The 24,524-nt window shown below is 39.2% G+C and overlaps 1 protein-coding gene across 1 annotated transcript in view; it reads right to left on the bottom strand.

The window, feature by feature from the left end:
• Positions 1-5,834, bottom strand: part of GRM3 (glutamate metabotropic receptor 3) — a 242,631-nt gene extending 236,797 nt beyond the window's left edge. Inside the window, exon 1 of the mRNA XM_018047287.1 lies at positions 4,896-5,834. The gene's annotated coding sequence lies outside the window, so the exon portion shown is untranslated. The remainder of the gene's footprint in view (positions 1-4,895) is intronic.

Below are 24,524 nucleotides of genomic sequence, written 5' to 3'. Positions count from 1 at the left end.
TTAGGGTAATCTGGTCAAAACTGTTAGTACTACTCCCATGCTACATATATATAAGTTGTAATATTTTTTCAAGCTGTGTGTCTAGTGTCAAGGTTTTGAAATTTTCTCTCTGGTACATACCTGTACTCTTCCAGTTGAATTTACTCAAATGTTGTGTGTTTGTGTGTGTGGAGAGGCTGTGGCAAAGGCAATATTGTGCAAAGGCAATGACAGTGAAGTAAATTCTAATAAGGAATAAAAATGTGAGCTTTCCGTGGAGGTACTTCTCTTTATATGTGATTTTATTTCCAAACATTATATTTTAGTCTCTGCTTGTATAGATTCTACCTTAATGTTTTCAAGATCTTTTCCTGTGTTCTGTTCCTAAAAGCTCAGTGTACTGTTTCCAGCTCAGTAGAAAGATTACTCATTTGGTGAGGACCTATTACTTTCTGTGTAGACTCGGACTTCGTAGAAGGGCTCTGTCCCAAGGAGAAGTCACAAGTATATTAATGACCTACTTTGCCTGTACCAAGAGAATTGATTTCCCCTTTGTTTCTAAGGAAAATCATTTTGAGGGTACTCACCACGATGTGATGAATGGCACTATAAAAACACTTTGGGGCTTCAGAAGGGAGAATACTGGGCTTAAAAGTTATTTATTCCTTGCAGTCTAATTTTACTCCTCTGAAGCTATATTCGGTTTTGGGATGCTACTTCTCTGTTCTGTTTCCTTAACAATCCATACGAATGTTTCTACCTCCAATGTTAATGCTCACCACGCAGTAAAGAAGACAGCACTAAATTGTGTTTTTAGTTGCTGATTTATCTTATTCTTTGTTGTATATTTCACCAAATATAACCTAGAAATTTATTTCTTGAGTTCTGTCATTTATTCCTCCACTGTCTGGCAGAATTGGCTTTTTGATGCCTGTTGAAGAAACATTTGAGTGGGATGGCAAGTCTACCAAGATATTTGCTCAAGACTCTTAAAGAATCCTACACAAGGATGTCTTGGAACCAGATTTTTAAGTGAACAAAGTGAAAACCTGTTTCTCTCGTGGTTATTGCAGGCTTTTCTATTTTTAAAGTAACCTTCGCATATGGTACCTCCCTATAAATCTAAATAGACTCCATATTGATGTATGCATGATTTGAGCTTACTCTTCATGATACAGGAAAGTGATGAATTCAAGCTGAATTTTGCTGGCTTTTCAGATTGTTTTAGTATGAAAGGGCTACTGTGTTCTAACAGAATTGCTGGATCATGTTAATGTATGCATTTATTAATAAGTATATACACTATTATATTCCTAGCACATCCTATTAATTATGGAAATAATTTTCATTTCAATAGTGGAATTTACATGACAACAGCTTCTGGGGCTCAGTGGAGCATCAGACCAGCATGTCACAGAACTCCTTTGTAGTGTGGGCGTTGACAGGGTTCTGTTGACACCAAATTTGCAATGAAAATGTCTCATAAATGTGCATCCACATAGCACATTACTTAGAAGGGATCATCTTCATATTGACATAGGTCATAAATGTCAAAGATGAAAAATTTCTCCACACTTGCATTCCTAAAATAAATTTTTGAGAATATACAGTCACACACATACACATGAATGACCTAAGGATGTGTCTTAAATATTTCGAAAAGATGTCCAGATATAAAACTGTGACCTTTCGCTCCTGTAACTTTATAAAGCTTTTGTATTTTACAAATCCTGTATAAAGGTTGGATAAAGAGTATAAATCAGGTAAAAGAATGAACTGGTCCAGAGGGATTATAATAGGGAATAAATTACAGGATCAAATGGGACCAAGGGAAAATTAGACTGAATATCACAAGAGAAGTTTTTGATAGGGAGAACTATTAAACTGTGAAAGAATCTTTCAAAGATGATAGGGGTTGTTACTTGAGCCATTTAAAATCAGACTGGACTGAAGTACTCTACAACATAATGTGCCGTAGAGACCAAGACTATACGAGATGAAGAAGGAGGGGGATGGCTTGATAGTTTCTGCCTTCTCCATTGTGAGTGTGATTGTGCTCATTTTATGTGTTCAGCCTTGGTGGATAATCTTCTACAATTTTATGCTACTTCTTGGGAGCAATTTCAACAAATTCATGTAATACAGAATTGGATGCATTTAGCAGAATCTCAGAAAAGATGAAAATGCACACTAAGCTCAGTGTAAAATAGCAAAGTGAGACAACTATGAGTAAACATTACTACTTTTGAGAGGAGTGAACCCTGGAGGAAAAAAAAAAGAAAACCTTACTTTGGAACTCTGGCCATATTCCAATGTGCATAAATGCACACTGTCCTGGCTTTCAGTGGAGGTTAGGTGTTAATTTTCTTTTGTTTAATGGTATCTTGGGAACTTGTCGAGTGTAGGGCAACAAATTGAAACATTTTATCCCCAAGATAATGGGCTATAGTTTGGCAGGAGGTAACTACAACCGTGGAGGAAAAAAAAAAAACAAAACCATGTACCATTTTGTAACTGTGGATGAGAAAGAGAAAATAGTTTAATCTGATAAAAAGAATTTGACATAAAACAAGAAAGAGAAAAAGGTACCTGGGGGAGTTGTAAAAAAAATGTGATTGCTGGGAATCTTTCAAACTAAGACTGCCCTTGCTCTTATGTGGTTCTAGATGATCACTTGTCATGAAGTAGAGAAGCAAGATAGGTGGCCTTCTGACAATTATCCTAGTTCTTTCCCTCAATAAAAGTATTAATTTAAATTTCATAAAAATAAAGATTACTGCTTTTTATTCCATCTGTGCACTTGCTCACCTTACCAATTTTAATTGCAGTGAGTAAACTCAGAGTGGGGCTCATTCAGATGTTTGATAATTGTGGGGAAAAGTCATTGACTTACCCTCTTTTCAGGTGTACACTGCAACTTAAAAAAAAAGACAATGGGATATATTTTCATTATGTATAATGTTTTCTGTTTATGTAGCCTTCCATCTCTTTTCTCAATGTATTGATTATAGATATTTTTGAAGTCTAAAAAATGCCATTAATAGGTGAGTTTCTCTCCCTGTCTCCACATATAATTTATTGCTTGCATTGGCATAGTTTTCTACAAGCTGAGTTTCACATTTCATTTGTATGCATCTAGCCCATATAATAGGAGCCTTTATACATAGTTTTTTTTTGGAGGGGAGGGGTTATCAGTTTTAAAAGGTATTCTTACCATTTATCATTCTTTTTAGCCCAATGAATGTAGATACTCTGAATTTTTCATTGTCTTATTTGTGAAAATATAAATTTCAAGACTTCTGTTTCCATCCTGAGCATCTGAGTTACTCTGAACAGCAATCAAGTCTTAGGGCATGTCTATTCAAAATACCCATGTATTCCTGCTTGGTCAGAACTTGAAAGGGTGGACACACAAAGCCTACAGGTGTGAGAAATCTTTGTAAATACCAGACATTGCCATGATGGAAGGGAACAGATGACTTTATTGAAGTCTGATGTTATAATACTTCACAAATCTATTCAAATTCTATTGGGTTGCTTTGAGGAAAAATGTGCATAGTACTATAGAATCATTAACTAATAGAGTATCCTAAACATCTTTGGTAGGAAGTGTGTAATCCACCAGAGTTTAGGGTCTGTTTTCTTGTCATGCCAATATCACATGTTTCCACGAACAATTAGAGTCTAAGTAACAGTCTTAAAATACGTAATCAGATAAACCAAAGCAGACCTAAATTTGAGTAAATGAACAATATTTCTGTACTAATCAATGCTTTTTTCTTCCAAAGAAACACAACATAGCTCTAATAAATAGTTCTAGTTCTAAGATCATGTAGCACAGATAAATTTAAGCAGAGAAATTTAAAAGTAACAAACTACTGCTGAGATCCTTAACTCACAGAAACCTCAACTTCCAATATACTGATATGTAACTATCTGTATATGTCAAACATAGCACTATTCAGATAGCAGTATAAATAATTTTACTAGCAAATTAGCTGAGCACTTGAGTGCAGATTATTAGAAGTATATAGTTTTATTGTTTGTTAGTAAAATTTACAATGCTTTAAAATACTTAAAAGGCAGGGGCATGTCCCCTTAAGATATCTACCTGAGAATGCTACACCTTTGGGAATCCTCTACGCTTGCTAATCCAGGGAAGGAACTAGAAGGAAATCTAAATGAAATCCTTAAGAAAGGAGCTTATTGGGTATATTACCTAGTCTATTTCTGGATCCCGCCCTCTCTGAGTTATCTCACTGTCAGAAAAGAAAATGGAATAGGATTGACGAAGAGATATGCTCCCAGTCTGGCTCTTTGATTTTGCGCTCAAGCCAAAAGGAGCGGAGGGCATGAGTTAAGCATCCTTGCCAGACGTGCTTGCAGGAGAGCCAACCTCTGGCAGTACAGCGTCTCCCAGCTGCGACGCGGACCAGCTCCGCTGACCGCTGCCCACCTCGCCTGGCAACCTCCACACCCACATGAAACCGCCTGTGTGGCAGCCAGTCACCGCACGTTTTCCTGTGCACAAAACTGGGGGAACCCCCCCGATAGAAACGTATCCCGGAGCCGAGAGCAGAGCTGGAGGTGGTTGGCTGGTGAGACTGGTCTCTCTGGGGGTCTGCGAGCGCTCGTCAGTCCCTCCACCTCTCCAACCCTTGGCTCCCGATATGTACCCGGAAATCTGCCTCCCTCCCGGAGTCACAGATGAGCGCGTACACACACAAACTCTCATTCACGCACACCCACCTTGCCGCTGCCCCCCACCCTCCCCACCCCTGGCAGAAAGGTAGAGACTGGTCCGGGCTCTGCCTCAACTTTATGGGCTGTGCCTGCCCCACGCGGCTCGGCACCCGAGCCTCCGCGCCTTCGCTGGGCGCCCTCCAGAGGGACACGTCCTCCGCGGGGCCCCTTACCTCTCACCGACAACTCCTGGCAGGGACTGGAGCGGACCTCGGTGGCAGCAGTGGCGGCCGAGCCTGCACCCGGGCTCTGGCTCATGGTTGGTCTTCCTCATCCGACACAAAAGAGGTAGCTTGCCGGCTTTGTCCTTTCCCAATCCAAGGGAGAACTTATTTTGCCCCCGAAATGGCCAACTTGTGCGCTCCGCTTCCTGTCACAGTGCCCCCTGCCCCCGCCCCCTCCAGGCTGCGTGCTGGACCACTGCCCGGTGGCAGAGCATCCAGGCTTCCGAGTCAGTGGGGAGTGGGAAAAGGGAGGGTGGGAGGAGAAGAGAGGGAGGAGGTTGGGAAAAGGGGAGGGGGTGCAGTGGTCTTCCAAGGAGGGGAGGGGAGCAGTTCTCTGTCGAGTGCCTGCCTGTCCTCCTTAGGGGCAAACCCACTTCCCAGCAAGGTAGCAACTTTCCTTCACCTTGGCCGGGCTGAAACCTTCGCATCTAATTGGGACTCTCTTGGCAGAGGCATCCTCTCCTTCTCCTTTTCTTTTGCTCCTTTCTTACCCTCTCGTTTCCCCTTTCCCTCTTCGTCCCCCTTTCTCCCTCCCTTAACAGGGGTGTATCTGCAGAGTCTTCAGTGAGCCAGGGTACCCAGAGGGGAGGATTATTATACAGAAAGCCAGGGCGATTTTGCTGGTGGCTTTACCTCTCTGTTTAAAATCCTGAAGCAGTGCCTGCAAAGGTTGGTGAATTTCGGAGGGGTCGGGTGGAGGGGAATAGGGGCAGCAGGGAGGTCGGAGGCTCTAACTTTGAAGCTCTGCTCGAGCTCGTGGCCTGCGGGAGAACCGGGACTGTCAGCCCTGGAAGAACTCTCCTGTGGTCCCAGTGCAACCGGGCTGGAGGAGACAGAGGGAGCGAGCTTGGAAGGCCGATGTGCAGCTCTGCCCCACACGCCGCTCAACTGCACATTGAGAGCCCCTGGAGAGGGCTTGTGCAGAACAATCTCTGGGTCAGACGGGCGGGGGACGCTCCTGTTTCCTAGCAACCCTCATCAATCTTCTCGGGATAGCTCCCTCTGAAGGAATTCGATTGGACAGCCCCTGGAGGGAAACCACGCCCCTTCAAAAATGCTGGGCTGCTGTTTTTTCGCATTCTCCCAAATTTCTTGGGTGGGATAAGATTAGAGGGGAGTGCTGTATAATCTCCTTTCTTATCATCAGATGTTTCTACACCGCCTGCTGGCAGCGACCCTCCCTCCCCCACATTAGTTCTTTTCTAGTCCTGCTTGTGGTTAGCAGACACAACGTTTTTTACAGAACCTCTTCTTTCTTCTTAAAATTAAATAAATAACCTAAAATCGGTGACGTAGGCACAAAAGAGAAAAGGCACACGGAAATAGCTGTAATAGACTCCGAGCTGCAAATAAAATCCTAAACATGAAATTCCAGGCCTCTTTCTATGTATAATTTCAAAATGAAAATTCACTGTCCATAATTTCCCCACCCTAATATACTAACTTTGTGTTAACCAAGGCCTGAGTTACCTGTATCCAGAGACAATTAAACTTAATGCTTTAATGCTACGTTTATTCTTTAATATTTAATGTTAACTTGTTAAACAACTGCCTGCTTTTGTAAGCCAGCCAGAACATTTAGACTACAGAAACAATTTACCACTGATTCTTTTAGAGAGCCAAGGATATTTAAAAAATACTTGTATATTTCATTGTGAATGTCACTAAAACTAGAAACTTGAATATATTAAAAATTAAGATGTTATTTAATAGTGGATCTGTAAAAATGCTCGAAGTTCCCCTTCCAATACCATTCTTTCTGGACTGCAATAGGAGTGCCCAAAAAGAAGAAGAATCACTCTTCCTTTGTACTGCATTGCTATTATCTCACCACAAACACATTTGACTTTCATAAGAGAATTTTCACAATGTCTTTCCAATAGACGACTGTACATCAAGGAACAGTGACACAACAATGGAGAAGATAAAGTTGTATATACTGCAAGGTCTTCAGATACCCACAGAGCCACGTTGGCAGTTTTTTTTTTTTTTTCTTCTTCTTCAGACTGTTCCAGAAGATACATTTTTGCTTTTCTAAGAGTTTATCAGAGTCAGCTGAAATTGAACAGAGATGTGATTTTTAAAATTTCATTGAAAAAGTAGCTATGTTTGTACAAAGAAAGCCCTGATGTATATGCTGAACTGCATTGCCATAGCCTGTATGTAGCCTGTTTAACACTAAGATTGGTGATGTGTAATGACTGAAATACTGAAGCAAATTATCAATCTGTTACCAGATCTGCTGTTATGGGACGCTTTCTCTTTTTCCTCTCCCACACACGCACAAAAGATTGATGAATATAAGGGCTTTTCAGCCTGGTGGAAGCATGCTCCCTGAATTAAAATCTGGAATTGCCATTGCTTCCTAGTTTTGTGACCTTGGGCAAGTCTTTTAAACTCACAGTATCTGGGTTTCATCATCTGTACAATGTGGATAATAATTTCTCATCCCTCAGAATTATTTTGAGGATTAGCAAGTACCGTGTTAGCTATGTGCAACTAATTGCTAGTTACCACTATTGGTCTCTAGTTTATAGTTTTATTTAACTTAATGGTAACTTAATTGTCAAGCCAAGCATAATGTTTACTTGAAGGCAGCTAGTCTTATACTTTAATTCTTCCTTTTTAATTTAACTTAAATTTATCATTGACTGGGAACATAGCTTTAATTTTTAATATTTATTTGGTGTGTATGTATGTGCATATGTATGTGTATCTTTCCAAGTTCCTTTTAAAAGCTTCAAGGGATAGAAATGAAGTACAGTTTCTAGCTAAGTGGCATACCAGTTGGAAATGAAGTCTCTCTCTTTTCCCCATCCTCCCCTAAGTATTCTAGCTGGGTTCCAAGTCTAAACAATTCTAGTCCCCTGTTTTAAGTACCTTAGTAGAGTATGTTTATGGCCTTTATAAAATTTGTTCAATTCACATATGTGTTTGGACATCTAGACCACTCTTTCTAGTTTATATTTTTATTAATTAATTTTTTACTAATTCATCTATATTTGTTTGAATGATTAATCGTGATATTCCTTCTTAAGTTGTTTTACAGCCAGTGTTTCAACTTCTGGTAAAATGCCGGTTGAATGTGGCCCATAAAGCATACCATTCTTCATTCAGAAAGAACATTGAGGTTTGATGTGTTGTCATTGTTAATTACAAATAAAAATCCCTTCCATGTTCCCATTCTGATCCAGAGTTGACTCTCACTAATGTTCTTTTTGATGTGAATGTCCTCTGATTGGGTCAATCCAGAGATCAATTTCTTTGCTGGCTTCTACTTCCAGTCAGGGGTGTGCAGTTATTTTGATTCAAACGTGGGGTGTCCAGTTTGTCTGGAACAGTGTTGGCTTACACCTGTCAGGTTAGTGAGTTCACATTGCTTACTTTGTTTCTGGCAAGTGTGCGGTTTGGGCATTAAATTATGTGAACCCTCCAATCATCTGGCCAGTATCTCCTGTATCAGTCTTCCCTCACTCATCTGCCATTGACTGTTAAATTCCCCTCTGTAACTCTTTTTCCAGAATAGGAGTGACCAGTTCTGGAGGACTAATACACACATCTCTGTAAATACATAGTGCACATATTTAAAATATTAAAGTTTATATCTAATTTGCTTAGAAATATCTCTTTTTTTCAACTTCTTTCAAAATGTTCCTCCTTGGATCTTTCGTATGTTCTGATTTTAATTACTGTTACACAATATAAAAGTTAAAATATTCTAGTCTTAATTTTGACTGGAGCTCCAAGGCAAGGGCGTGCCAACTACCCAGGTGGCAAAGCAGTTTTCAGATGCCCTGTGCTGGGTTTGAATGGAATATCTTTAAGCCATGTGGATTATGAAAGAGTTAAAGTCCAAGAAGCTGAGAGAGATAGGAAACTGGAATTGAGAGAGTTTTCGGGGTGCTCTCAATATGCAGGTACAGGATGGGGGCAGTTATGTGCTGTCTCCTCACTTCAACTCTAGTGAGGGTGCTGCTGCTTCAGGGAAACCGTTGCTACGTTCCTCTGGAATTATGGTGATGTAATAGATTTGCTTTTAAATTCATAGCAGAAAAATAGAAAATGCAAGAGACTGGGTGCAGATCTGTTTCCCAGAGGGCTGAAATGAAGCTGAACTTGGCAGGTAACTGCACTGCCACCTACGACAGGTAGAAGGGCTTGCTCTTCTCTGTGTATGTGTATGTGTGTGCGGGTGGTGGTGAGCACACAGAACAGGAGATGTGTTTGCTTGGATTCTAACCAGAAGGGCTCGGTGGAGAAACTTTGAGTGCCCCTTAGACAGTCTATGAAGGGCATGGAACTGTGGTAGTGTGCTGTGCTTAGTTGCTCAGTCATGTCCAACTCTTTGTGACCGCATGGAATGTAGCCTGCCAGGCTCCTCTGTCCATGGGGCTTCTCCAGGCAAAAATACTGGAATGGTTTGTCTTGCCCTCCTCCAGGGGATCTTTCCAACCCAGGGATTGAACCCAGGTCTTCTGCATTGCAGGTGGATTCTTTACATTCTGAACCACCAGGGAAGTGCGGCGGTATGGTTGTGCTCAAAGGTGCCTAGCTGAAGGATGAAAAAGAACTGCTGACCTGGTGCTTATGTGTGTGGTTGCATCAACCTGGTTGGGGGTTGCTTTTTTGTAATTCATCAGTCTGGAGGAGACACCATTTCCTAATTCACATACAACAGGCTAGGTGAAATCTGAATGTAATGTACAGACAGCCAGGGGCTTGAAGTAGGGTAGTAACTGTTCAGTCATGAAAGCCTCACCAGAAGCAGGTCATACTTTGCAATCGGAAATCCTCCAGATCCAAGGGTCTTCACAGAACTGATTAAAATGAGATTAGAAAAGACAGCTCTGAGCACCTACTAAACCCAGGAAAAAGCAACGCTAAATGAGAGCAGTTCACATAGGACCTTTCTTATCCTGCCATGTCTTCTATCTCTGACCTGTTGGACTCATCTCCTGATTGAGGTGGAGGAAGGTTGAGGATGCAGAACTGGCTGAGCAGAGAGGAGGCAGCCTGCCAGCTCCCACTGCAGGCTTCCCTGGCTCCTCTTGCTGCCCTTCGAGGCTGGGGGAGGGGAAAAACTTTAACCCACGTGGACATCAGGATTTTGACCGTTATATAGAACCTAATTCTGTGTGAGTTTAGTGGATTGTTGTTATTGTTTTGTCTTTTGGTTCTAAAGTGAAGGAAGCAGTTTTTATCTGTGAACAATCTAAAAGTCAAGGCACTGGCTTTCAATTACATCCGAAGGGATAGAGAAGAATAAGCTCTATAGGCAAGAAATGCAAGGGAAGCGGTGAGAAAAGAATACATTTGTTTTTGTGGTGCTTTGTGAAACTCACTTTGTAGGTATATAAATGATCTGAGCAGTGCTTTGGATTCTTTTGTATTTTCATCCCTGACTTTCACAAGGGAAAAAGGAAAGAAATAATTCTTGGATATTTACTATGTGTTTTGCTTTTATCCTTCAGATGATATAGTTAATAGCTGAATTGAGGTTCTAAACTTAAATGTTCAAATATTAAAATATCCGTCACCCACAAGTAGCTTCTTTGGAATATTTTAATTTTTAGAATAAATATTAATAAAAATAAGGAACTAAACATAAATATTAATAAAAATATTAGATTCTTTGAAAATACTCATCAGAAGAAATTGAAGTGCTTATTTATTTGTCTTCTCTATTAAATCAGAAGTTTCACTGATAGTACTTAAGGAAATGATGAGTGTGTGGAGGGTGGGGGCTCAGAGAAGTCATTCTTAGTAGACATTTGTTGAATGAATGAATTAACATTTAAAGATTAAAAGATCATATTGACTTCGATGGTTGAATAAACCAAGTCCTGGATATAGCATGTATTCCCGAATTTCTATGTAAGAGGAGTTTAGAATTGTTAATCTGGTTTATTGTTAATTCGCTTCACCCTCTTTAAGAGGGGAGTGATGTTCATGCAATCACTTTTCTGTCTGAAATTCTTAAAACTTACTGACATGTTATAAAGCTTAATAGGCATCTGATCAATAAAAAGATTAAAACGATTGGAAGATCTTTCTAGAGGTTGTGTGTCCATTCTGTATTCATGTCAAGCAAATTGTTTTTAGTTTTGAATTGAAGTGAAAGTCACTCAGTCATGTCCTACTGTTTGCGATCCCATGGACTGTAGAGTCCACGGAATTCTCTAGGCCAGAATATTGGGGATATCCTCTTCTCCAGGGGATCTTCCCAACCCAGGAATTGGACCCAGATCTCTTGTATTGCAGGCAGATTCTTTTAGGTCTTTTTTAAAAATACTTTTTTGGTGGTGAGCAGGGATAATGTGGTGATGAAAGTTATGAGCTTTATAGGTTAATGAAATGCTCTTGGCATAACTACTGCTCAGAGGAGTTAATTTATACAGATTATGTGTGGTTAGAATCACTGCTTTTACTTTGGACTCATGACACTGGTCTCCGTAAATGCTGCAGAGTACAATTGCTAAAGGGGCTCAGAAGAAGGAAAAGTGCGTGAATGGGTTTACCTCTTCACCCGTAAATTTTATCCCAGAGATTTGGGCAAAGGTTTACATTGTATGTTGTTAGATAAAACATGTGATATTATTGATTTTGGCCTTTTGTTGATTATTTCCTTCCTGAAAATTCATACCTATTTTTCAATACCTGGAAGAGATGACATACTGAGTGGGTCATCCCTAAGTCAGCCATTTGATTCAGAGCAGGATCCAATTAGTTACATGTATATGTATGTTATTGGAGTAGGAAATGGCAACCCACTCCAGTATCTTGCCTGAAAAATGCCATGGACAGAGGAGTCTGGCAGGTTATAGTCCATGGGGTAGCAAAAAGTCAGACACAACTGAGCAACTGACGCATACATATGTGTGTATGTAATCAAGTAACATTCATTGGAGACTTGCTGTTCAGTTGCTCAGTTATGTCCAGCTCTTTGCGAACCCATGGACGGCAGCACATCAGGCTTCCTGTCCTTCACGATCTCCTGGAGGAGTTTGCTCAAATTCATTACCATCATGTTGATGATACCATCCAACAATCTTATCCTCTGTCTCCCCCTTCTCCTCCTGCTCTCAATCTTTCCTAGCATCAGGGTCTTTTCCAGTGAGTCAGCTCTTTCCGTCAGGTGGCCACACTATTAAAGCTTCAGCTTCAGCATCAATCCTTTCAATGAATATTCAGGGCTGATTTCCTTTAGGATTGACTGGGATGATCTCCTTGCTTTCCAAGGGAATCTCAAGAGTCTTCTCCAGCACCACAATTTGAAAACATCAATTTTTCAGTGCTCAGCCTTCTTTATGATCCAACTCTCACATCTGTACTTGACATTGGAGACTATCATGTGCCAAACGCTCTGCAAAGTGTCTCGGGTACCAAAGATAGAAGGTAGTAGGGACCTTGCCCTTAAAGATTTTAGTTCTGATAATAGCGAACAGAAGTGTCAACAAGTCATTAAAAATATATGATAGAATAGATAAGGAAGGTCCTTTAGGAAGAAGAGTGACCTTATGGAAGTAGCCACTATATACTAATCAAGATAAAAATCCTGACCTCATGTCCTTTGAATATAATGACCCACGCCAAGAGCTTATTGTTCTACAAATTTAGCACTTCAAAGCTAAAATTGAAATACATATGTGTGAGAAAGGGAAGCATAGCAGTTGGAAATGCTTTTTTGGCAGCAATTAACACATTGCCTAACAAACAATGGATTAAGCAAATAGTGCTATCCTAGTTTATTTTCTTCTTATCAAGGCTGTAGAAATAAGCAGTTTTTGTATTGGTTAAGTGGCTCAGTATTGTGAGAGCCAGCATTTCTCTCTTTTCCTTCATGTTGCAGATTCCTGCTCCAGCTCCAGCTGTCACATCACTTATTCAGGAGGCAAGAATAAGCAGGATCAGAAGCATAAGCATGTTTACCCAGGGTATCTGGCATGCATGATCTTTCTCAAAACCACAGAGTAAAGAAAACAAAATAAAAGGAATTCAGATTGGAAAAGAAGAAGTAATATGCTCACTGTTTGCAGACAAAGTATACTATACATAGAAAATGCTAAAGATACTATCAGAAAATTATTAAATCTGATCAAATTACTAATGGCATTTTTCACAAAACTAGAACAAAATATTTCACAATTCATACGGAAGCACAAAAGACCCAGAATAGCCAAAGCAATCTTAAGAAAGAAGAGTGGAGCTGGAGGTATCAACCTTCTTGACTTCAGACTATACTACAAAACTACAGTCATCAAGACAGTATGGTACTGGTGCAAAAAGAGAAATATAGAACAATGGAACAAGAAAGCCCAGAGATAAACCCGCATACCTATGGGCACCTTATTTTTGAGAGAGGAGGTAAGAATATACAATGGGGCAAAGATAGTTTCTTCAATAAGTGGTGCTGGGAAAACTAGACAGCTACATGTATAAGAATGAAATTAGAACACTTCCCAACACCATACACAAAGATAAACTCAAAATGAATTAAAGACCTAAATGAAAGGCTGGACACTATACACCTCTTAGAGGAAAACATAGGCAGAAGACTCTATAACATAAATAACATCAAGATCCTCTATGACCCACCTCCTAGAGTAATGGAAATATAAACAAAAATAAACAAATGGGGCCTAATTAAACTTAAAAGCTTTTGTACAGCAAAGAAAACGATAAACAAGGTGAAAAGACAACCCTCAGAGTGGGATAAAATAATAGCAATGAGATAGATGACAAAGGATTAATTTCCAAACTGTACAAGCAGCTTGTACAACTAAATACCAGAAAAATAAACAACCCAGTCAAAATGTGAACAAGACCTAAACAGACATTTCTCCAAAAAAGACATACAGATGGCCAATAAACACATGAAAAGATGTTCAGCATTGCTTATTATTAGAGAAATAATAAATCAAAACTACAGTGAGATATCACCTTACACCAGTCAGAATAGCCATCATCAAAAAATCTACAAATTATAAATTCTGGAGAGGATGTGGAGAAAGGGAATGAATGCTCTTGCACTGTTGGTGGGAATATGAATTGATTCAGCCACTATGGAAGACAGAATGGAGATTCCTTAAAAAACTAGGAATAAAATTATCATATGACTCAACAATCCCACTACTGGGCATATACCCTGAAAAAACCATAATTGAAAAAGACACATGTACCCCAGTGTTCATTGCAGCTCTATTTACAATATCTAGGACATGTAAGCAACTTAGATGTCCATTGACAGATGAATGAATAAAAATGTTGTGGTACATAAACACAACTGAATATTGCTCAGCCATAAAAGGAACAGTGCTAATGAGGTGGATGAACCTAGGGCCTGTTATACAGAGTAAAGTAAGTCAGAGAAAAACAAATATCATATATTAACACACATATATGGAATCGAGAAAGATGATACGGACAAACCTATTTGTAGGACAGCATTGGAGACTCAGACATAGAGAACAGATTTATGGACATGGTGTGGCGAGGGAAGGAGAGGGTGAGATGAACGGACAGAGTAGCATGGAAACATATACACTGCCGTATGTAAAATAGATAGCCAGTGGGAATTTGCTGTATTACTCAGGGTACTCAAACCGGGGCTCTGTGACAACCTAGATGGGTGGGATGGGGTGGGAGGTGGGAAGGAAGCTCAAGAGGGAAGGGACATATGTATATCTCTGGCTGATTCATGTTGATGTAGAGCAGAAACCAACACAACATTGTAAACAAACTGGAGTGGGTAGCCTATCCCTTCTCCAGGGGATTTTCCCGACCTAGGAATCGAACCAGAGTCTCCTGCGTCTCAGGCAGATTCTTTACCAACTGAGTTACCAGGGAAGCCCCATCCTTCAGTTAAAAATAAATAAATTAAAAAACATAATAATGTTATCATTTATGTTTAACTGGCCAGACCTTTCCATATGACTGCCCCTAGCTACATAGTAGGTTCGAAACATGCAACTTGCTTTTCTAGCTTCTTTAGTGTCAAGTATCGAGAAAGAGGGTGAATGGAGCTGGCAGCTGAGTCAGCTGGCCTAAAGTGTCTGACTTGGGGAGTAATCTCACTGCTTCCCTCTTAAATCATTTCTATGCTGGAGATAGTGTTCCAGTCCATAGTCTAATTTTTTTTTAAATTTATTTAAATGTAGTTGATTTACCGTGTTGTGTTCATTTCTATTGCACAGCAAAGAGAGTCCATTATACATATATATACTCTTTCGTATTCTATTCCATTATAGTTTTTCATTGGATATTGTATATGGTTCTCTGTTACATATAGTAGGACCTTGTTGTTTATCCATCCTATATATAACAGTTTGCCTCTGCTACTCCCAAACTCCTAATCACTCAAGTCTAATTGTGACTTGAAATCGGGGGACATAAATATATCTGTCATGGAAGGGAAAATTTTTGTAGTTACCTTTTGGGAGCATTCACTCCTTGTTCTTTTATAGGCTGTGGCCAAATGACTATTTAGGATCAAGGTCAAGTGTGGTTCCTATAATTAATTATCTTAATATCTGGCTCATGCTTTATCTGAAAGCAATATGGATCATTTAATACTCTTAGGGCTTAAAAGTATGTTTCCTTTTAAAGGAAATGCTAAGTTGCAATGCAAACTGTTTGTATCGATAGGTATAAGCACAAATTCCAAACAATGATTCCCTTAACATCTCCTTATTTGGAAGACTGTTCAGTAAAGAGTAAATGCACTTTCAAGTATGAAAAAAAAAAAAAAAAAAGGATCCTCAAGCATGAATGTTGTGCAGAGATATCCCTCTAGTGGTTCTATTCTGGGGACTCATTTAATAATAAATATTTACTGAGGGCCTGCTCCATGCCAGGCAGTGTGCTATCTGCTAGGTGTGAGGATAGATTAGTTCAATATAGCTCTGGATGTTACGGAACATACAGCCAGAAAAATGCTTTCAATCAATATAAGCTTTATTTTTAGGAATGTTCCAACCAGAATCCTTATGACCGTGGGAGATGTCACAAGTTCTCAGTATCATATTTCAGGTTATTTTACTTTGATCCACAATATTATGCTTTTAAATTTGTTTTAACTTGCTACTTTGGAAATGTACTTTTCATTAAAAACAAAAGCAAACAAACAAAAAATTGCGTCCTCTGTCTCTATATTTCCTTTAACCTTTTATATGTTTAAGCAATATTTAATAACTTCTCTAGGTTTATAAGCATTTCTTAATGTGAAAGTCAGTGGGCTTATTGGGAAATCTTTTCATAAGAAAAACCATGTCCATTTCAATTAGAATTGTTTTGGTCTGATCTAGTGTAAGGACATTGTAAAAGAGGAAAGATTATAGGTGGGGATACCACAAAATGGCAATGTAGGATGTTAAGATTTGCTGTCATTTCTAGTCCAGAATTTAATAAAATTAATTCGAGATTTCAGGAAAATTTTTTCTCAGGCAAAACATATTTTGCTGAAATTATTGAGTCAAAACCTTAATAAGGCAGTTGTTTTTATCTTCTAGTTTGGTTTGCTAGTGGAGACTCCATCACTGAGGGCATGACATTTCAATTAGAAGTTATGTCAAACTAGTAGTAACAACTACACATAAAATCCATTCTGTTCAAATGAGAATCTTTAGCCTGAGAAGGAAAGTTGGACTAAAGTTCTGGAGGAAATGTTTATTAAAACTACATGGTAGTCACAATTCTTTACTTTTGTGATCCATTATTTTTCCTAAAGCATAATTATTTTGATTCTGAAAGTTGTAGAATTCATGTACTCCTTTTTTTTTGTAAGAAGATTTCCATCTATTTTATTTTCTTTTTTAAAATTTCATTCACGCAACCACATTTATTGGGTAAATAGATATTAAATTCCTTACATGTGAGACACTGTTCATTATTATTATTTTTACTTTACAATGTTGTATTGATTTTTCCATACATCAACATGAATCCGCCATGGGTGTACACATGTTCCCAATCCTGAACCCCCCTCCCACCTCCCTGATTAGAATACAGAGGAAAGTTGTGGTTCTTAAGGTTTGCAAATCCCTTTTTGTACCTTAAATGAAGTTTTTTTTTTGTTCCTTACAGTATTGCTCAAGTAATAAAGTTGCTCTTGCCCGTCTATTCTCTAATAGTATGTTTTCCAAGTGGATGTTCCAGGAATATGAATAGATCAGAGAATAGTTGAATAAGAATAGTGAAAGGCTTACCAAGAAGTCAGCTGATTGAGTGCTGCTCAAACTTTTTTTTCTGCCCAGAACTCATGATGATCTTCCAGCTGGCTGTCATTCTCCAAGGTGTATCTCACATTATTCCGAATTCTGTTGTCTGCTGTGACTCAACTCCTTTTTCTTCCACTAAAAACTATTGGAATGTGGGTGAGTATTGGAATGAACTATTGAGTATTTCACTATTCCAAATGCTGAATTCTCCATAGTGAATATTGGAATGAGTTATTGGAATGCAGGTGAGAAGGAATGACTATTCTAGGAGTGCCCTTGTATCTCTTCTGGTTGACTTACAAAGTAAAGCCTTGTCACTTTATCATAGGATAGAAACTATTGACCTCTTTTACTTTCTGTCTTGGAGAAATAGTTGTGGTGAATTGGTGAATCTCATTGATTTATAATGTTGTATTAGTTTCTGCTGAATAGCAAAAGTGATTCAGTTTTGTGTATGTATGTGTGTATATATACATATATATATATTCCTTTCTGTTATGGTTTATGATAGGATATTGAATATAGTTCCCTATACTATATAGTAGGGTTTCCCTGATAATTCACTTGGTAAATAATCCACCTGCAATTCAGGAGATCCCAGTTCAATTCCTAGACCGGAAGATCTGCTGGGGAAGGAATAGGCTACCCACTCCAGTATTCTTGGGCTTCCCTTGTGGCTTAGCTGGTAAAGAATCTGCCTGCAATGTGGGAGACCTGGGTTTGATCCCAGGGTTGGGAAGATGCCCTGGAGAAGAAAAAGGCTACCGTTTAACTATAATATTCCTTTCCATTATGGTTTATTAAGGATATTGAATATAGTTCCCTGTGCTGCATCCATTGCTTATCCATTCTATATATAATAGTTTGCATTAGGTAATCCCAAATTCCCAAATAGAAGCATTTTCCCCTTGACCAGCACTTTTGGGTTTTCGAAATGCCTTCATGTCTAGAAAACTTATTGAGTTTTTTTAAGCTACTGTCCATATTTCCTGGATGAAGAATCTAAGGCAAAGTAAAAGTTAGCTGACTTATTCTAGGTCATACAGTAAATGAGCAGTAAAGCCAGAACCTTAATCAAGCTAATGGATTTTAAATCCAGTATGTATTCTAAGATCCTACCTTGCCTCTCCTTATTCCTTTTCACTGAATGATGCTTTTCTGCTTCTCACATTTTACCACAAACCACGCTGCACTTACTGGTGGGCTACATTTAGGTTGTTCCTTATATACCTAAGCTTCATTCCCCTTCAAAATTCTGTTGAGTATTTCTTTTTCCCTTTCACAGAGCTTTCATCTTTAGTAGCTTTGCCATTTGTCAAAAATGTTAGCAAATAAACTGTCCCTACTAAGGGCTTTAGCCTGGTAATGATTTTCTCTCCCAGGTAAGTTTTTACTTTAAGGAGTAATAGCATGACTGAAAGTTTCAGGTAATTTGAAAATTAATAAGATTATGTACCTATTGTGACTGTAATGATTGGGAGCATGTGGTGATTGATCTCTATATAAATTAAAATTAAATAAGCCAAAATCTTAAGAGAATTTTTTGGTTATTATCTGTGATCTTCTCCTTCCTCCATGACCCAGTCAACTTCATAATGAACTATCAGGAAAGGTACTATGTCTTCTTGTTCAGTGTTCTTTGCCTGGAATATAGCACAGTGCATGGAACATACTTGCTGAATGGATGAATTTCAGCAATATTGCCAACAATCCACTTGATGATAACCATAGAAGGAAGATGTAGGACATATGAAAACTGATATTACAATAATGTAATTATAAACATGTAACTCTCAGAGGTGAGATTAATTAGGTGTGTTTGGTAGGACTGACTAAATTATGCTGCAGTAATAGCAATCCCTGAATCTTGCTGGTTTATGACAACACTCATAGTATGTGTTGTTTGAAGGTTGACTAGGAGCTCTGTTTCATATTGTCCTCACTCTGGGATCCAAGCTGAAGGAGCAGCCACTCACCCTATGGAACCCTGTCAGTTGTGGCAAAGGGAAAGAAAGAGCTCGAGGGTCCCACATCAGTATTTAAATGTACTGACCAGCAAGAGACACATATAAATTTTATTCACAGCTCACTGGGCGGAAGTAATCACAGAAGCCATTAGGGGGCAGAGATGCAATTCTACCCCGTGTCCACAAGGCGGAGGACCTGAAACGGCTGTGAACTGCACTAATCATTACCATACTGGAAAACAGTATTCATCTCGTGTGTAGCTGTTATCTGTAGTGTGTATTTTCCCATAGCAAAAATTAAGTTTTTCTGTTTTTTGACCATTTTCTACTGATCGGGCATTGTGCCAGTGATTCACATACATTTCCTTCTAATTCATACAACAGTTATGAGAGGGAGCAAATATTACTCTATATAGATGAAGAAGCTGAATTGAAGTGAGTGTTCTGCCCATTGAGTGAGTAGTGGAGTTCATGTTAGAGCTCAGGTCTTCCGGACTCCACAGATGATGCCCTTGACCGTCATGCAGTGCTGTTTTTCTATAATACCTATATGTTTGCTTTTAGTGGTGATTTTCACCAGATTCCTGAATGTCCCTTTATCCATAATGCTGAGCTAGCATGCTTCTGGTCAACTGAAAGTTGAAAATCAACACTCTGTTCTTGCTACAGAGACTAAGACTGTAATATTTCTGATTTAAAAGGAGAGTTACCATGAGACCATTCAGATAAACGAATAGTCAAGATTGATTAAACTCATTAGACCAAATGTGTTATTCTGATAAAATCAAGTTCTAGATCCTGTTTCTATTGATTGTTTAAAATGCTGGGTCAGTGCTTGAAAATTGCAAATGATAGCCCCAACGTATTTACCGTGCTCTAATTATCCTCTTAAAATTGAAACTGCCTTGTGGAAATATTGTTTCCAGTCTTTCAAAATAAATAATAACTTCATACTTAGGTTTCTTTTTTTTCCTGCAGAACTTGTCTTCTGTGAAGGACAAGCATTTTGTTTTTTTTTCTGTATGAAAAGTTTTCAAGATTACTTTTGGCATCGTCTTTCATACTATTGCAGATTCTTTGAAACAGAACATTAATTTTTGGTTGAGTGAGGGCATCTCTTTTCTCCGTGTCTCGTATTTCCAGCCTCTATGAATTAGGATAGCTCTGCCTGGCCTCTCGTCCCTTTCTCCTCGCTCCTCAATGGAGGAGTCAACCATCATATTCACGTGCAGGGGAGAGTGAGGAGCACACACGCAGAATAACCGCTTTTCCTTTGCTTTTTGTGGCATCTGCCAGCTTGTAGAGATCCTAAGACGCATTTTTAAAAAGATCTATTTTTAAATTGAAGGATAATTGCTTCACAGAGTTTTTTGTTTGTTTGTTTTCTGTCAAACATCAACAAGTATCAGCCATGGGTACATTCATGTTACCCTCCTTCCCATCCCCCTCCCCACCCCACCCTTCTAGATTGTCACAAAGCCCCTGTTTGAGTTCCCTGAGTCATATAGCAAGTTCCCAGTTGCTGTCTATTCTACATATGGTGTTGTAAGTTTCCATGTTACTTTCTCCATACATCTCAGCCTCTCCCTCCTCCCCTCCTGCCGTGCCCATAAGTCTGTTCTCTATGTAAGACACATTAAAAAAAAAATTTTATTGAAGTATAGTTGATTTACAGTGTTGTGATAGTTTCTGCTGTACAGCAAAATGATTCAGTTATACATATATATACATAAACATATATTCTTTTTCATATTCTTTTCCATTATGGTTTACCTTGGGATATTGAATATAGTTCCCTATACAGTAGGACCTTGTTTGTCATTCTATGTACAGTAGTTTGTATCTGCTAATTCCAAACTCCAATCCATCCTTCCCCTCCCCCTTGGTAAACACAAGTCTGTTCTCTATGCCAAGACACACTTTTAAAATAACTGAGCATCTCTGAATAAACATACACCTTATGACTAATGGCAGGTCCTAGTTTAAATGATAGACAGGGTTCATTTCTTTCTTAGGGGTACATAAAATAATGGGATGCTTTACACATTTTTCATTAGATGAATATGGTATTCTGTTTTCCTCTCTAACATATGGTAGATAGCCTGACCATGGGGTGCAGCGTTAGGAATCCACTGTGACTGCACATGTAAGTCATTACCCCAACAGTTTCCTTAGTCATAAAGGCAATGTCTGCATCCTCCTAACATTGTAATCAGTTCTCATTTGGTTTTGAACTTCAGTAAGGGGAGAGGAGTGTTATATGTTCAACATGCAAATCTCTGAATCTTGTATATTGGATCAGACACCTTGATAACAGGTCAGGAATAGAAGTTGGGGAGAAGAGAATTGTGGAGGTGGAGGTACATTACCAAAGCCAGACCCTGAAACAATCCCAGAGGGTTTTGGCTTCCAAGCAGCAGCAGAGGTGGAAGTCATGGTTTTTTGACTGGTGGGTAGTAACTCTCTGTAGCACAACATATGGCGGGTTTTTTCTTTTTTTAAATCATTTTATTATTGGCTTTTAACTCATGCTCCCTGGGTGGGTGGCATTAGGCCTCAGGCTTTGGTAATTTGGCCAGGTGGGATTTTGACTTTGATGGGTCACTGAAGCACATAACTTTGTCCCAGGAAAGTGACAGTTTTTATTCAGGCAAGGCTACGAGCACCTGTGCCTTAGATGCAGCCGGGCAGTGTAGGTGACTTTAGCCTTCCTGGATATAGATGCCTTTAGGTAAGACTGTGACAGTAAGACCTTGAGATTCATAGGCACAGCTTGGCCGAATAATTTCAGGTGGAGCAAAGTTTAGTGCTTCTGGACCTTGAAAGGAGTAACGATATTTGTGGCTTTAAGACTGCAACACAGCTGAATTTTTCAGGTTCCGCAGGACTCTGTGAGGTTCCAGTTCTGCACCATTTGTTCCAGGGCTGTTGTGAGCAGTGCTAGACCAGCTGATGCACATTCTCCTCATCCTTATGTCACCTGCAAGGCCAATGCATAAATGTATAGCAGGAACAAACTATGTGGTCTCGAGTTGGCTTGAGACTTGGTCACCGAATCAACTTTCAGTGTGGAACCTGTTTCACAGACCCAAACTACGGGGTTTCCCATAGTTGGTGACTGGGACTCAAAGAATTCTGACAGAAAGAGAATAGCAGGATTAAATAACTATGCTGGGAGGAACTAGGATCCAAATGACTATGGAGAAGAAATTCTTAAAGCTGAAAGTGTGGTAGATTTTTATGAATGAATACCTGAAAATGAATGGAAGCTCTTTTAATGAAGATAATATGATATTCTCCTGGGATATGGTAGTGATATAACTCAAAGCTGGGTTGTTGCAAACCCACTGTCTAAGAAGGCAATTGAAAGTTATATCTTTTAACAGAAAAATTAAGTTTTATCAGTCAATTAAGAAGCAACTGGAGGTGGTGCATATATACAATGGAATACTATTGAGCCACAAAACGAAATGAAATTGTGTCATTTGTAGAGATGAGGATGGACTTAGAGACTGTTATACAAAGTGAAGTAAGTCAGAGAAAGACAAATATAATGTTCATGCATATATGTAGAATCTAGAAAAATGATATAGATGATCTTATTTGCAAAGCACAAATAGAGACACAGACATAGAGAACAAATCTATAGATGCCAAGGGGAAAGTGGTGTTGGGAGGAATTAGCAGATTGAGATTGACACATATGTACTACTCAGACTATGCATAAAACGGATGACTGTGAGAACATACTGCATAGCACAGAGAGGTCTACTTATTGCACTGAGGTGACCTGAATGAGAAGAAAGTCAAAAGGGCGGGATTATATGTATATTTTGCTGTACAGTAGAACTAACAACATTGTAAAGTAACTATACTCCAATAAAAATAATTTAAAAATGAAAGGAACTGGAATGATTAGCTAAAAACAAAATAAAGGAAGTCTGGCTTAGGGAGTTGAAGAAAGAGAGTTGCTTATTAGAAAAGTTGTATTTTAGCTCACAGACTAGACAAATGTGAAGGGAAACATGAGATCTTAAAGGCCAGGGGAGTCAGATATAAAAGGGAGAGAACTCAACCTGCACTTAATTGCTCTGAAGAAGGTAAAGGCAAGATATTGGTTTAGTTGGTACTAGGACAGAAAAGGTGACTGGGACTCAAAGAATTCTGACAGAAAGAGACTAGCAGGATTAAATAACTCTGCTGGGAGGAACTAGGATCCAAATGACTATGGAGAAGAAATTCTTAAAGCTGAAGAGAGAGACTTCCTTGTGAGAATGTTTGTGTCCTTATACCTGGAAGACCAGGATGACTATGCCATTTAGTTATAAGGACATTTGGGCACATTTACAAGGAGGAACTTAGGAATATTAGTGCAAAATACTCAAACCATTATGAATTATTACAAGGGGAAGTCAGGTATTCTCTTTGTCCTGAGGGAACCTACCTGAGATTTATGGGATTCATATTCTGTAGGAAGACACAATGAAGATGAGATGCATAGAACAACAGATTGTGGTTTTGACCATATGTCATTCTATAGCGAAATACCCTAATGGTGGAAAGTGTTAGTTGCTCAGTTGTATCCTACTTTTTGTCACCCCATGAACTGCAGCCTGAAAGGCTCCTCTGTCCATGGGGATTCTCCAGGCCAGAATGCTAGAGTGGGTAGCCATTCCATTCTCCAGGGGATCTTCCCAACCCAGGGATTGAACCCAGGTCTCCCGTATAGCAGGCAGATTCTCTACTGTCTGAGCTACCAGGGAAGCCCACCTAATGGTGGGAGTTACCCAGAAAAAGGAGAGAAAATGGGCAAAATACTTCAGGCAGACCCAGGCTAACTGATTTTATCTCTCTTACTCTGATGAGGCTCCAGAAGAGAACGTCTAGAGGAGTTAAAAAAACAAGCTTCTTGACTAGAAAAACCCATGGAAAGTCAATGGAGAGAAGTCAAGCTCAGCAAACTCAACTAGTACAGGAACGGGTAGCTTTTTCCTTCTCCAGGGGATCCTCCCATCCCAGGGATAGAACCCAGGTCTCCGCATTGCAGGTGGATTCTTTACCAGCTAAGCCACACAGGAAGCCCAAACAGAGAAACCAACTCAAATAATAATTGAATTGTTGCAAGTCATTATGGATGTTGCATCATTAGACATTGCTGATGACTCAACACTGGGGTGAGAGAAACACAGAACCCAAAGGAGAAATGAGTATTAAGACAGGTCAAATATAAAGAGAAATGAGTATTAAGATAGGTCAAATATACTGAACAGGAGAAAAGGTGCTTTAAATGACTAAGGCTGCTGACATTGCAATTTTTCAAACATTGCAAAAAACAAAACTAAAACAAAACAAGCAACTTGAAGATGGGAATAGTATAACTGGATGATTTTCTCCTGA

Source organism: Capra hircus, chromosome 4 (genome assembly GCF_001704415.2).
Source record: "Capra hircus breed San Clemente chromosome 4, ASM170441v1, whole genome shotgun sequence".
NCBI lineage: Eukaryota > Metazoa > Chordata > Mammalia > Artiodactyla > Bovidae > Capra > Capra hircus.
The sequence above is the reverse complement of the archived record's forward strand: the minus strand, read 5'-3'. Positions and strand labels throughout refer to the sequence as shown.